Source organism: Eptesicus fuscus, chromosome 13 (genome assembly GCF_027574615.1).
Source record: "Eptesicus fuscus isolate TK198812 chromosome 13, DD_ASM_mEF_20220401, whole genome shotgun sequence".
In the NCBI taxonomy this organism is placed as follows: Eukaryota; Metazoa; Chordata; class Mammalia; order Chiroptera; family Vespertilionidae; genus Eptesicus; species Eptesicus fuscus.
Window position 1 is genome coordinate 27,973,273 of NC_072485.1, and position 15,008 is coordinate 27,988,280.

The following is a 15,008-nucleotide window of genomic DNA, read 5'->3' on the forward strand; positions in this document are numbered from 1 at the left end:
TCCAGAATTGTAAATTTTGGTCTTCCATGCTTTCCCCCACACTAACATTTCTCATCATGTTTGCTAATGGTTCCTTTGAGAATTTGGTGTACTGTTAGCCTGGGAAAATGTGCATGTACCCATCCACGTGAAATGTTTTCCATAATCCCAACAGATTTCATACACCTGTTAGAGGCCACTCTCAAGTCCCAGATAATAACACTTGCCAAAATGATCATCTTCATTGCTATGTTGAACACCAAGTAGTAGTCTGGGCGGCGGAGTGAGAGTGGGTATCCAGAAGCCGGATCTGAAATCCTAATGATTAAGTGAAGTTTTTAGACCGTATCTTTAATTTTCCCCTCAATTTTAACAGGAAATGCTTGATATCATGTACATTTAGTAGAAGCTTTATTTGAACTATCAATAACGTTTTTGGAGAATGTTATTAGAATCTAAATCTCTAAAATCTTTGAAAAAGCAAAAAAATCTAAATCTCACTAAATTAATTGAACACGCACATACACAAGCAAAAGAAATAAACAAAATAAGAGAAAATGGAGGGTGAAAATCCTTCCTGCTTAACTTTGTGGTGTTTTAAAAAGTAATGCCAGCCTTTAGCTAGAGAAACGACGAGGAAGTTAATAATGTGGCTCATGAATATGGAGGAGCATTTTCCTCCTCCAGAGACAGTGCCTACCAATGCCTGTAGATTCTGGTTGCCAAGAGACAAAGTTTGACCCATTTAAATTAAGTTCAGTGGTCTAACAAATGCCATATTTACGATAAAATACTGCCTTTTGTGGTAGTAAAATTTATATTTAAAATACGTAGAACCTTTTTAAAATGCAATCTTCTTTCTAAATAATGACAGATATATGGAGCTTTCAAATTGAGGTTCTTTTTTTTTTCTCTTCTCTTCTTCTCTTTCTTTCTTTGGGTTAGTTAGCATTCACATTGCAAATTCTAAATAACTATGCCTTTGTCCAGATAGTCAAAACAATCTAACACAGAGGTCTTGCTTCTAGAATACATTCTTTCTGCCAAAAATTCTGAAGGCTTTAATTTTCAATCCCAGGATATTTGGCTGTGGGCAAATAACTAGTAGTAGAACTTGGGGTGGGGGGTGAGGGAGGAGGATGGGGGGTGCAACAGGAGGACTGAGCTTCTTTGGTGACAGTATACTGACTTCTTTCCTTTTGGTGCATTTTCAGTCCTGGTGCACTCAGCTAAGCTCTTCCAAACCACTGAGGGATAAAGAGGATTTTATCCATCATGAGGCTGACAACAAATTAATATAGTTAAAGTGTTAGCCTTTTGAGAAGAAAGGCTAAACAAAAGACCATAAGAAATGAATCATAGCATTTTAGTATGGATGTTTAAATGTATAAATAGTTGAATCATGAATATTTAACTAATTAAATATTAAATAGTTGAAAGGTAATTGCTAAATATTTTATTAATTTATCAATTGAAAATAGAAAAGTCATTTATTCATTGGACAGTATTTTGCTGAGTAACTACCATGGGCAAAGAACTATTCTAGGCATGGGATCAGCAATGAACAGAGCATGGAGCTGCCCTCATGGGACTTATATTTTGGTGGGTTCTAGATTGAGGTACTTGAAGGAGTAGATTGCTCTAGTATTTCTGTGTAAACCCACAGCCTTATGTTACTTTGGAAAAGCTGTATAGGACAACTTGAAAAACTGCTTCAGTCTTAGCCAGTTTGGCTCAGTGGATAGAGCATCAGCCTGTAGACTGAAAGGCCCCAGGTTCAAATCCAGCCAAGGGCACGTGGTTGGGTTGTAGGCTCTATCCCCAGTAGGGGGTGTGCAGGAGGCAGTCAATCAATGATTCTCTCTCATCATTGGTGTTTCAATTTCTCTCTCCCTCTTCCTTCCTCTCTGAAATCAATAATATATATATAACAACTGCTTCAGAGGATAGCTGTTGATAATTCCTGTCTTCTTCCTTCTCCTGCTCCTTCTCCTTTTTCTCCCTCTCCTATTGCTACATTGCTTTTGATCTCAATATAATTAGAGAATAAGATTTTTTATTCTATCAAGATTAGAAGGTGAGAGCCATAACTAGTGCTCTAAATATAAGAATTATCAATTATTCTATCTTTTGGAAACTGTAGAAATTCTCTTTTTAATAAACATTATTTTTAAAAAGCAGTTCTAAATCTTATTGAGGAAACCTTGATTATCTGAATATTTTCTTATCTTTACCTGAACATTAAGACCAATTAAAGGTGATAATCCTCTCCTTTTACATTTTAGACAATTTTCAATGAACAATTCAATAAAAGGTTTTTTGTTTGTGATTTATATATACATTTTTTTTCTTTAATTCTTTATTGTTTGAAGTATTACATATGACTCTTCCCCCCTCCCCCATTGACCTCTCCCTGGCACTCCCACTCCCAAGCAAATGCCCTCAGCCCCCTAGTGTCTGTGTCTATTTGTTATGCTTATGTACATGCATACAAGTCCTTTGGTTGATCTCTTACTCCCCCACGCCCCCATCCCCCTCTGCCTTCCCTCTGAGGTGGGTTGTCTATTTGATGCTTCTCTGTCTCTGGATCTATTTTTGTTCATCAGTTTATGTTGTTAATTATATTCCACAAATGAGTGAGATCATGTGATATTTATCTTTCTCTGACTGGCTTATTTCACTTAGCATAATGCTCTTCAGATCCATCCATGCTGTTGTGAGTTCTTTCTTTTTTACTGCAGCATAATATTCCATTGTGTAGATATACCACAGTTTTTTGATCCACTAATCTGCTGATGGGCACTTAGACTGTTTTGAAATCTTAGCTATTTTAAATTAAGTTTATTGGGGTGATGTTGGTTAATAACATTTGATAGGTTTCAAACGTATAATTCTATGATATATTATCTATATATTGCATTGTGTGTTTACTAACCAAAATCAACTCTCCTTCCTTCATCATATATTTGACCTTCTTTACCCTTTGCTACCTTCACCCCACTTTGCCTCTGGTAATCTTGTATGTTCCCTGACCAAAGATCAAACCCACAACCTTGGCATATCCAGATGATACTCTAACCAACTGGCCTACCTGGTCAGGGCAATAATAGGTTTTTATTTGTCTTTTATTTTGAATTTTGTCATGAGTCCTAGACAACTTGTTATAATTTCGTATTTTTAAAGTTTGAGAAAAGAAAAAGTAATACATCTTTCTAAGAAAAAGAAAAATTATTTCCTGTTTCCTTCTGAGGTTAGTATTACTGACCTTTTAAAATTCATTCTGCAGATTTTCACACCATGTTTGAAGTAAATCAGTAAAGTGCAGGAGGGGTATGAATCCTGTCTTGAGATTCAGTGGAATAGGGTGAACAGATGTGCACTGAGACCCAGAATTAGTTTAGCATCCCCACTGCTACTACCTTGGCCTGAACTGCCATAACCTCTCACCTGGATTAATATAATTATTCTCCCCGGGTCTGTCTCTAGCTTCTTGCAGTGTATTCTCAATACAGCAGCCAGAGTGATCCTTCTAAATCGTCAGTTATGTCCTTTAGCTGCTCAATGTCCTCTGTTTTATCACCTGTCACCCCTCACAAGAAAATAGGCTCCATTAGGATAGCAAATTGTATGTGCTCGGTCACTACTATATCCCCATCTCTTGGAAGAATGCTTGATATATAGAGCTGATGGAACAAGAGAGAAATTGTATTATAAGCCCAGTGAGATATGGAATTGTGGAAGTGGGTCCAAACAGTGGGAACTCATGTAAGGGATGCATGCAGATCCTATTAGAGGTACAGTTCTGAGATGGGAATGAAGGAGAGAAAAAAAAGAACAAAAAACACCCTGATCTCTCTCTTCCATACCCTCCATCCCTATGACTAACCATTAACCAAACCCAGCTGGAAGGGATCCCAATTTCTGCTCTCAGTGTTAGCCTTCTTGGGCACAAAGTAGGGCAGAGAACTATAGAGACTGGATCTGGAGGTATAGAGAAAGGGAGACATGGGATAATCAACATAGGACATAATTATACCTCTGATTTCCTTGCTGATCAGACCACACTGGCTATGCTTAATTCTGGGCACCACCTCCTAACAAGATCACTGACAGACAAAAGGATACACATTATTTAAATACAATTGTGAATGTAGGAACTGGGATTTTTAAGCTTGAGAATACATGATTTAACAGAACGTACAGAACTGACTACATAATTTGCAAGGCCACTGCAAAATGAAGATGTGGGAGCACTGCTCAAAAGTCGGGTCAGTGACAGTGGAGGAGTTACCAGGGATGCTGCCACCTAGGTCACACTCCGGGTTGCATGCCCATAGAGGCAGCCCTGGGAACATGTCAAGGATAAACATTTAAAGGACTGGCATGTGGATGATGGGGTCAATGGATAAAGCTTAGCCTGTGTCTTAAGATACTAAAAACCACATCCAAGGAAGGGCATTTTATCAGCTCTTTCCTTGTTTGTTTGTGGGTGTTGTTGTGTGTTTTTTGTTGTTGTTGTTTTTTAACAATTTGATCTGTTTGATAACATAATATCTTTCCCATAGCTGGAATTGTTTGTGCTGAATTCAGCAGTAATCTGTCAGAGATGCTATGGCAAGGATTTCATGTTAAGCAAGATGTTGGAGAAAATGAACAATATGGATATTTTCAACTCTAAGGATTTTACTAGTAAATGTAAGATTTTTTGATAAATTTATCATCAGAAGATGATATATTATCCTTAATTATAGACAAATTAACCAGAAATGATATATATGGTATTTTTCTTATAGAGAGGTTTTATAGGATTTTTTCTTATATAGCCACGATGCCCAAATTTTAGACATTTACATTCACATTATTATTATTAATGTTTTAATTTGTTATAATTATATAACACTATGCCAAAAATGTGACAATGTACAGAAAACATAGGAGAGATGCTTAGCGGGAAAATGCTACTCTTTGTAGAGTGAATTTTGGAACCCATGACCAGAATCAGGGCATCTTGATTTCCAGCCTAAAGTTATTGCCATGAAGTGGGAGGAAGTGAAGAGTTTCTTAGAATAAGTAAGACCCTTTATGAGAATAATAAACACGGATTTGTTGGATGACAGTAAATTGTCCATATAGCATTACATTATTTTTTATACCTAAGTAAGTTTATAGTTTAATATGTGTTGATGCAAAAACAACAATAACAACAACAAAAAAAATCTATGGAAGAATAGAATTGTGACTTGTCCTTCATGATCTCAATTTTCGGGCACTCTGTTATTCTTCATTTTGGTCCTTTTGGGAAGTTACATAGCCATATGCTCCTCTGAGCCTTACCGACACTTACAGGTTTCCATCCCCGACTGATAGATGCTGTCAGTTTAGCTAGTTTATATTAAGAAGATAAATGAAGTTTATACTTAGATAACAATGAATTTACTGTTATTCAATAATGCATATCTGTTTTTTCCCCACCACTAAGTTCTTCCTGGAGAACTTTGTCTTCTCCCCAAACAAAGCTGTGCACAGACCCGAGAAGCATAAAGAAATGCAGGTAAAAATCATTGTGCTTGAAGTGAGCATAAGGAACCCAGAGCCCCACCCATTTACCAACCCCTCACATCTAATTTTAACTTCTAAGATGACACAATGTGTAAACCAACAATCTAGTTCAACCTCCTCAATTTACAAATAAGGAGACACAGCCCAGATAGATTTGGTTGCTCATTTAACAGCTTCTTAGAATTAAAGCCAAGCTGTAGCCGGTTTTTCTCGGTGATGAGAGCATCAGCCCAAGGACGAAGGTTCTTGGGTGTGATTCCCATCAAGGGCATGTACCATGACTGTGGGCTCGATTCCTGGCCCAGGTCAGGGCGCATGCAGGAGGTAACCAACTGATGTGTCTCTCTCTCATCAATGTTTCTCTCTGTCTCTCCCCCTCCTTTCTACTCTCTCTAAAAGTCAACGGAAAAAATATCCTCGGGTGAGGATTAACAACAACAACAACAAAAAGTAGAGCCAGGATAAAAACTAAGGCTCTGAACCTCAATACTTTTTAAGCACAGTATGCTACCCGGACTAAATAAAGTCCTGTTGGCATATGGATGAACTACCTACAACCATGTGCACAGAAAAGTTTAGAGAATTCTAACTTTACCCTTGAGTCCAAAAATCTACATGCTTTCAAATTTGTTGAATTTCACCTGGCTTATTTTATTATTATACTTTTCAGAGAAAATGAGCAAGAAACATGAGATAGATAAAGGTACAGGCACCCGCACAAGCTATGCAGTTACAGTGCTGTGTAGGTGAAGGGCTTGTTAAAATAAGACCTTTTTCCTTAGGACTCCTCAGAGAGTCCAGCCAGTTATCTCTGTGCCTGAAACTGAGCTGTGCACACCATCGGGACAGTCCCTTTTTATTAGAGACTCTAGATGGTGGATTTTAATCTTTTTTTACCTTTTTGAGAGCAGATGAGTCATATGGAAAATTCAAGAAGTGGCTAGGAAAAAAAAAAAGTGTTTCTATTTACAAAGAAACCATTTTGTTCCAAATATGATATGAGCTGTTTACTTGTTATTTTAGGATATGTGCTCATTCCAGTATAAGATTTAATCCTTAAGAGTCAGAAGGCCTTTGAATTTCTCTTTCTCTCTCCATTCCCTAGCTACCAAAAAGGACAGATACCAGGAGTTCCAAATCTTCCTTATATTTCAGGCTGCATGGTACTTCAGGACTTATATTTGAAACTGAATTAAAATATGCCCTGCATTTTGTGTTTTAAAGGGTTGAGCCCATTTATGTGGCCACATGTTTTAGTGCATAGAGATTCAGTTACTGGATTCTTGCTTGAAATGACCTCTGCTGGTTGGTCATGTTTTTGTTTATAACTGCCACTGATTCAAATGGCATAGGTGATAATGTTTCCCTCTGTCTAACCGTTACTCAATTTTAGACTTATTTATGAGGAATTGTTTCAAGCTTTTGTTTAATCCATTCCCTCCTCTCAGTCTCAATGGAAGGAAAAGCCCATCTCAACTATACCCACAAGAATGTAAGACAGACAGTGCAGCTGTGTTGGAAAACATTTTGGCAGTAATTTAAAAAGTTAAACATAGAGTTACCATGTGACCCAAAAGTATATACCCAAAAGTACTGAAAATAGGGAGTAAAATAGCACTGTTTATAAAAGCATTATTTTATAATAGCTAAGCAAGTATCCATGGACAAATGAATGGGTAAACCAAATGTGGTATGTCTATACAATGGAATATTCTTCAGCTATTAAAAAAATGAAGTTCTGGTATATGCTACAACATGGATGAATCTTGAAAACTTATGCTAAGTTGAATAAGCTAGACACAAAATGTCAAATGTTTTATGATTCTGCTTATATGAACTATCTACAATAGGTATATTTATAGAGACAGGAAGGAGATTAGAGGGTACCAAGGACTGAGGAAATGTGGAATGAGAAGTTATTGTTTAAGAGTTTCTGTTTGGAGTAAAACAGTTTTGGAGATAGTGATAATGGTTGTACAACCCTATAAATATAATTAATGCCACTGAAGTTTCCACTTAAAAATGGTTAAAATGGAAATTTTTGTTATATTATATTTTACGACATTTAAAAAAAAAGGAATGAAGTACACCCACCCTTTCTAGAGGAAAAAGAAAGACAAAGAAAAGGGAAAATCTTATTTGACCTCAAAGTAACTATAGATAAACTAGAGGCCTGGTGCACAAAATTTGTGCACAGGGGGGTTCCCCTCAGCCCAGCCTGTACCCTCTCCAATCCAGGAGCCTCAGGGGATGTCCGACTGCCGGTTTAGGCCAAGTCCCTGGGATCGGGCCTAAACCGGCAGTCGGACATCCCTCTCACAATCCTGGACCACTGACTCCTAATCGCTCACCTGCCTGCCTGCCTGGTTACCCCTAACTGCCCTCCCCCTACCAGCTTGATCACCCCTCACTGCCTCTATGTGCTGGCCTGATCACCCCTAACTGCCCCCCCCTGCTGGGCTGGTTGCCCCAACTGCTCCCCCACTGGCCTAGTTACCCCTCACTGCCCACCCCTGCCAGCCTAATCGCCCCTAACTGCTCCCTGCCAGTCTGGTAGCCCCCAACTGGTCGCTCCTCACAGGCCCCCCGCCATCCTGGTCACCCCATGCAGCCTGCTGTTCAGTCCTTTGGTCGTCCCTCACTAACCCCCCTGCTGGCCTGGTCACCCTATGAAGCTTGCTTGTTTAGTCGTCCGGTCGTCCCTCATTAACCCCCATGCCGGCCTGTTCGTAGGCAGCCATCTTGTGAGGGTGTGAGGGTTCATTTGCATATTACCTCTTTATTATATAGGATAGCTAGGCCTGCCCACTCCAGGGATCTGGGCATATGATATCAAGCGAGAACATATTTATTGTTATTTCCTCCTTATCTATGCTACACACTGCTGTGAGAACTGTGGATCCAGAGTTGAGTAAGATAGATATACCTGCTGCCTTCTCGGAGCTTATGTGCCCATGGGGAAGGCTGAGAAACATCAAACAAACAGACAAAGAAAACTGTAATTGTAATATCTGCCTTGAAGGAAGGAAGTCAGGGACTGAAATAGAGCCTGTGTGTGTTACATGTGTGTGAGGTAGAGGTGGGGTGGGAGAGGACCCTCTTTCTAAAGAAACATATGATTTAGCCCAGCCACTGTGGCTCATTGGTTGAGCATCAACCTATGAACTGGGAGGTCACTGTTCGATTCCTGGTCAGGGCACCTGCTTGGATTTTGGGCTCAATCCCCAGTGGGGCGTGCAGGGGGCAGCCAATCAATGATTCTCTCTCATCATTGATGTTTCTATCTCTCCCTCTCTCTTCCTCTCTGAAATCAATTTAAAAAAATATATTTTTTAAAAGAAACATACGCCTTAGAGTGAAGAGAAAAATCAAAGCATATACCAAGTCAGAGGAAATAAGGATGGCAGGTCAATCCAGCCATTCCGCCACAGGGTAGTGTCAGGTAAAAAAAGAAAGAATAATGTGAGCACGCCTTGGGACCCAGTTTACCTCACACACCAGCTGCACAGAAGATGAGCTAGAACAAGATGCCAGCTTCACTAATATGTTAAGTGTAAATGTAAGATGAGTTTCAAATTGTGATTAAATAGTATTTGGCCAGATGAACCCAGGGTTGCTAAAACCATGTCTAATAAATTATCTATTTTTCTTGAGGCTTCCAAGGCAATTATATGCTCAATGAACAATGATAAATGAGAAATCGAAGTTTCATTTCAATTTTAGTTGGGCTAGTGCCTGTAACTGCCAATGAAACTTTTTGGAAAAGCTGGATTGGAGTATGTGAATTGGATTCAATATTCTTAAGAAAAGCTTCCTCTCCGCAAATCTAAATCTTACCAGTAGCTTGCTGCCAAGTTCAAAGTTGTGAGAATTTCTATACACCAAAGAAAGGCAGCTAAGAAAGCAAGGTGGATGGATTCCTTGGGGAGTGGAGAGAATAGGTAGTAGCCACATGCATTTGGGTGACCTCATTTTTTTGTTATGCAACCCAGTAAGTGGACATCCTGAAATCTGACCAATCAGTTTAAAATCTACTCTTTGGTGGCATGTTCGATTAATTTGAGATATGAACAGGATTCTCACAAGCACATAATGAAGGGATAATTACGCATACTAGTCAGAGGGAGAAAATGAACCAAAGGTTTGGGGATTGTGTTCCAATATACCTAGAAAATAAAATACAGTAATAACAGAAGGTATAATGGGATAAGGAGCTGAAAGTGGAATTTAAGGCCATATTATTTTTTGAAAATAGGCTCCCCAAATTAGTTTCTAATGTTTATGCTTAGGGCAATCATTTTCAAGTTCACAGGAAAATAGTCACCTGATCCGGGCTGGGGGTATATGTGAAAGATGACTTGCAGAAGAGGCTAGAGGATAATGAGAATGATAGTAAGGATGCAATCACTACTGACCAGACCCGAGATGATGTTTATTCACATTCCTAGAAAAGAGTCTAATAATTTGTTTTCTTTTCATCATGTAATAACAGATGATGAGTCATGACTATTATTTTCAGAAACCTATCTTGCAATCCTGGGCTTTTCAGGAGCAATATTCCCTATTGCAGGTATCAAATGACCGGGAGCAGCAGGTGTATTAACTCTGAACAGCACTCCAAGACAGGCAGTGTTCCCATGGCACTCTACTCACAATTATTTCCATTTGCTCATATTATTTGCGTAAACATGAAATATAATATTTGCAGAAAATGATAACATATGGAAATGGATGAATAAGAAACTTGGCCCCGAGTTTGATCTCACTTTGATAACACTTAGTATTTGAGTACATATTTTCTGTATCCCATTTTGTGACATTGCTTTATACTGCACTTTCACTAGTGTTGTCTATGATTTTTAGTCCCCTCCGATAGTATCGTTTCTAGTCATGGGTGTATCATGTGCAAATGGTATGGATCACGTACAACAGAGATCACATGAATGTTTTTAAAGCTGGTATTTATGGCCCGGCTGGCGTGGCTCAATGGTTGAGCATCAACTCATGAATCAGGAGGTCATGGTTCGATTCCCAGTCAGTGCACAGGCCTGGGTTTTGGACTCAATCCCCAGTGTGGGGCGTGCAGGAAGCAGCCGATCAGTAAGTCTCTCACATCGTTGATGTTTTTATCTCTCTTTCCCTCTCCCTTCTTCTCTGAAATCAATACAAATGTATTAAAAAAATAAATAAAGCTGGTATTAATGAGCAACACCTCTGCCCAGTTTTCTGCTGAGGTTCTATAGTTGTGTATAGATGCTTATAAAATTTTATTCGTTTAATAATTCCATGACAAACATGTCTTGATTACTATTCTTCACATTAAGACACAGACACATAGAGAAGTTAGGCGAATTGCCCAGATTACAAAGGTAGTAAATGGCAGATCTGGGATTCAATCCATATCTGCTGGATTCCAAAGCAATCAAGTTATTTTGCCCTTCTCCCTTGTAAATCGTAAAACCGTATCAAATGTTCTGTGTAATTACGATAATGTAAAATGTACAGATGTGCAAAAACAGCTGCAGAAAGGCTGAGACATTTTAAAATCATACAAGTCATTAGTGAAAAGATATAATGCTAGCAGTCAGACCTTGAGTTGTGGCCCAGCCCTCTGCCTTCTAAAGTCTATTGATTGTGTCATGATGGAATAGTGTTGTGTTCTATGTCCATCATTCTTTTAACTAGTCTTCCCTCTCAGTCTCGCTCCCAGTCCCTTTTTATGACCAGGCAATGGCACTGGTAACAGGTCTGGATAGAGCCAGAGTGGGGCAGAGAGCCAGAGGAGGCTCCTGTGCGACTTTTGTGGGAGGCTGGAATGTGACCAGCTGTGACCTCCTGGCTGTTAGCAGCCTGTCAGCCTAAATCCACAATGACTGCTATTAGCTACCACTAATGGGATCAGCTCTATATGCCTGATAAGCTGCTAGGTACTTCACATGCAGTTACTTCATTCTCATAAACGTCCCGATTACGCAGGTGACAGGTGACGACACTGGCACAGAGAAGCCGAATAACCTCTGCGAGCTCTCACAGCTGGAAAAACAAAACAGCTGGAATGTGAACTCTGGCATCTGCTGCCAAATCAATATTCTTTGCCCATTAGCTGAACTACCTCAAATCCTCAAAGTAACTCTTATATTACTAAAACAGCCAAACAAAATACAGGTTATTACTGGCCATTGTAGGTGTTCAAAATAGTAATTAGCACCTGGAATTACGTAATATTTCTTTTTGTTAATAGTAGTAACAGATTATCCTCTACTTTAGGCTGGTGTGGATATCGTCCCACTTTCAAACATGGTAGTGTGTGTTAATTTATTTAACTGCTCCATGCGAAGTCACCCAATTTTTAGCAAAGGAAGATGATATTTAAGTAGGATTAAGTGCTTTGCACAAGGTCACAAAGATAATATGTGACAAAGCTCAGAATGTATGCTACATTTCCCAATTCCAAGTCAACTATTATCTTCATTATACCATGATTATGCTTATTTTTAAATACAGGTAATTTCCAATATTGTGGCATATACTTAATTTTCTGAAACTTACCCACATCTATTTATTAGATTTGCCTCTTCCTAGAAAGTAAAGTGAAAATAGACAAGCCCAGCCGGTGTTGCTCAGTGGTTGAGTGTCAACCTATGAACCAGGAGGTCACAGTTCGAATCCTGGTCAGGGCACATGTCCGGGTTGCGGGCTGGATCCCCAGTGTGGGGTGTACAGGAGGCAGCTGATCAATCATTCTTTTTCATTATTGATGTTTCTATCTCTCCCTCTCCCTTCCTCTCTGAAATTAATGAAAATATATGTTAAAAAACAGACAAAAATAATGCAGGGTTGTAAGAAATTGTTTTCATTCATATAGAAAGCATTACTTCTATGATGCTTCTTATACCCTGGTGAGATTTCTAGTGAGATAATCTCTTGAAAATAACTATTGGATTTATGTGTAAATATCCTCACATTTCCAGGAAAGCTAATAAAGTAATCAAGTATGTCTCATCTCCTAGAAAAGTCACTTGAGAGACCCTCTTGTTTCAGCTGCCCTGTGTATTGTCTTTCATCAAAATAGCCCAATACTAAAAACTCTCCAATGTTCGAGGCAAGACAAGCTGAAATTAACAAGCCAGTGACCAGAAATGCTTTTTGATTTTACTTGACAACACTTGCCAGTGTTTTTATCTGTCTTAGAGAGATGTTTACATTTTAATTCCTGCCCGGCTTGGCGGCTCAGCTGGAATGTCCTCCCATACATGAAAAGGCTGTGGGTTTGATTCCTGGTTGGAGTGTGTATGGGAGGCAGCCTGTTGATGTTTCTCTCTCACATTCAGGCTTGTTTCTTTCTGTTTCTCTCTCTCTCTCTCTCTCTCTCTCTCTCTCTCTCTCTCTCTCTCTCTCTCTCTCCAATAAGCATATCCTTGGGTGAGGATAAAATAAAGTAATTTCTGTTTACCAAACATGGACAACCCATATAATTCAATTTCTACTCTCATATATTAGTAGACTTAAGGGTACGTCAAGGATTTTTAATATATTTTTAAAGTTCTTAGGAGTCTTTAGATCTTGCTCGTTGTCTCTACCATTCCTCCCCACCTTTATTTGATTTTTCTGGAAAAAAATATGATTTGAATGTGTATGTTTCTTCCCTTGGCCCCCAAACCCACTCGAGCCCTGCCCTTCTCCCAGCTTTATGTTCCCTGGAGACAGGGACTCTCTTTTGTTCATTTGCACATCTCTGTGTCTGGTATGTAGTAGGTGCTTAATAAATGCCTTTTGGAATGAGCTTTTGAGAGCTAAAGAGAGAGCCCTGAACTCCAAGTCAGATATCACTCAGCCAATCCTGCAGAAGATCCCGACCTCTTTCATCAGGTGTCCTCTTGATTCTTGCGGGCATGTCTTCTGCTCTCTGGCAAGCTCCTGCTTTTGGGCCCCTCATAAATATTGCCCAATCTTTGGGACTATGTAGCCATGCTTTATTTTCCCACTCTCCCTATCTCACAATCTTCCCCTCACTGAGAATTATTTACCTGAAAGGGTAACATTTCTCTTTCCCCACAAAGTTTTTGAAAGATCAACAGATAAAACATATAAACACAGTTGGCCTGTATCTTCTGATGGGATATAGATATTTGATACATTCATGCTCCCAATGGAACCCATGAGTCAGTCGCATAATTATACACCAATAAAAAATGACAATTCTCTTTGACAGGATAACAAGGGCTTTTATTTATAATCCTTTAACACAGTAACCCTAGATACTGAACAGATGATGAGTCTTGATAGCTCTCCAATCCTACTTTATATAGGTAGTGAGTTGAATGGTGGTCCCTCAAAAGATATATGCACATCCTGACCCCCCTCCCTGAAACCAATAAATGTGATCTAATTTAGGAGCATTATATATGAAACATGTACATATATTCTAGAAGTACAGTGTATTGTATGGATACTATGATTTAACCTTTTGCACTCGGATGTCGAGTGTGATGGTTATTGAATGAATCAATAATTTGAAATATAAAAAAATCCAAATAAATAAGTTTGTATGAAAAGAAACTCCAGTTTTTTATTCTACTGCCGCGCTTTGTAAAATCTGGGGTATTTATTTTATTTATTTATTTATTTATTTATTTAATTTTTTTATTATTTATTTATTTATTTACCTTGTTTGAAACCAGCCCACATACTACAAGCACTGTGAGGCCACCTTCACTGTTACTTTTCCTCCTCTACGACCACCAAGATCGGTGTTCAGATCCGCTGGGAAAGGGAACCGGAGGGTCAAAATCTGGGGTATTTAAAAAATTAAATCCCGAGTAGAATAAAGGAATCGAGAAAAAAGCAAGCGAGTGCAAAGGGTTAATGCATATATAGTGCATTACATAAGACATATTTTATATTTGCAGGTTTACATGAGTACTTAAGTATTTAGTCTCAAACTTGTGGTCTGTAGATTCCTAGAATTCCACCATAGATGTAATGAAAATATAAAAGTTATTTCCAGTATTTTAAAGAACCTAAGAGAGAGCATATGATACTTGCCATAAAGTGGCACAGGTTGATGAAAATCAGAAGTCCATTTGCTCTCGGCTAGAATGATGACTGGGAGGAGATGGCGTTGGTTTGCTCTCACCAATCAGGAGGTCAGATTGATCATTAATTAAGTGTTAGTGAATATGGCAGCATGAATTCATTATAAATTATTTTTGGTGAAAAAAATGTTTCAAAGTAGGGGCTCTAGGAGGAAAATAGATAGTCAAAGGTTTTTCTAGGTGGTGGAGGCTTGATAATTAGACTCAGACATACATACATGCACTCAAAGTCTTGCACCAACCACAATGTCTTTGTCTTAATTTTGCTTTTCACAACGTCAATCTAGTTTTACTTTTAATATCTCATTTTTCTATTCCTGGCCCTCTCCTGAACTTTGTCTCTCTTAATGCGTTCTTTTCATCAGCTGGCCACTA

The 15,008-nt window shown here is 38.7% G+C and overlaps 1 protein-coding gene and 1 pseudogene across 5 annotated transcripts in view; one reads left to right on the forward strand and one right to left on the reverse strand.

Annotated features, from left to right (window-relative positions):
* The window catches only part of GRM5 (glutamate metabotropic receptor 5), a 417,372-nt gene that overhangs the window by 95,347 nt on the left and 307,017 nt on the right, over positions 1–15,008 (forward strand). The window lies entirely within an intron of this gene.
* Positions 14,204–14,323, reverse strand: LOC129151363 (small nucleolar RNA SNORA61; annotated as a pseudogene).